Below are 207 nucleotides of genomic sequence, written 5' to 3'. Positions count from 1 at the left end.
TACTGACACAGGGGCCTTTTTTGTTATCCCTCTGCACATACAGTGTGCAAAACGCACATCACTCAGTGGGCAGATGCACATAATGAAATAATTTTATTCACATTTACTGTAAAATTACGGTGAAATTATGTGTCCATAGAATTTACTTGGATCAACATCTGGCAACTCTCCAGTATATATAAGTTTGCAACAAGCTGTGGCTACTGC

General features: G+C 38.6%; 1 protein-coding gene across 1 annotated transcript in view; it reads right to left on the bottom strand.

Annotated features, from left to right (window-relative positions):
* Positions 1–207, bottom strand: part of LOC119594687 (derlin-2-like) — an 8450-nt gene that overhangs the window by 6706 nt on the left and 1537 nt on the right. The gene's annotated exons all lie outside the window — the stretch shown is intronic.

This window comes from Penaeus monodon, chromosome 34, assembly GCF_015228065.2.
Source record: "Penaeus monodon isolate SGIC_2016 chromosome 34, NSTDA_Pmon_1, whole genome shotgun sequence".
In the NCBI taxonomy this organism is placed as follows: Eukaryota; Metazoa; Arthropoda; class Malacostraca; order Decapoda; family Penaeidae; genus Penaeus; species Penaeus monodon.
The sequence above is the reverse complement of the archived record's forward strand: the minus strand, read 5'-3'. Positions and strand labels throughout refer to the sequence as shown.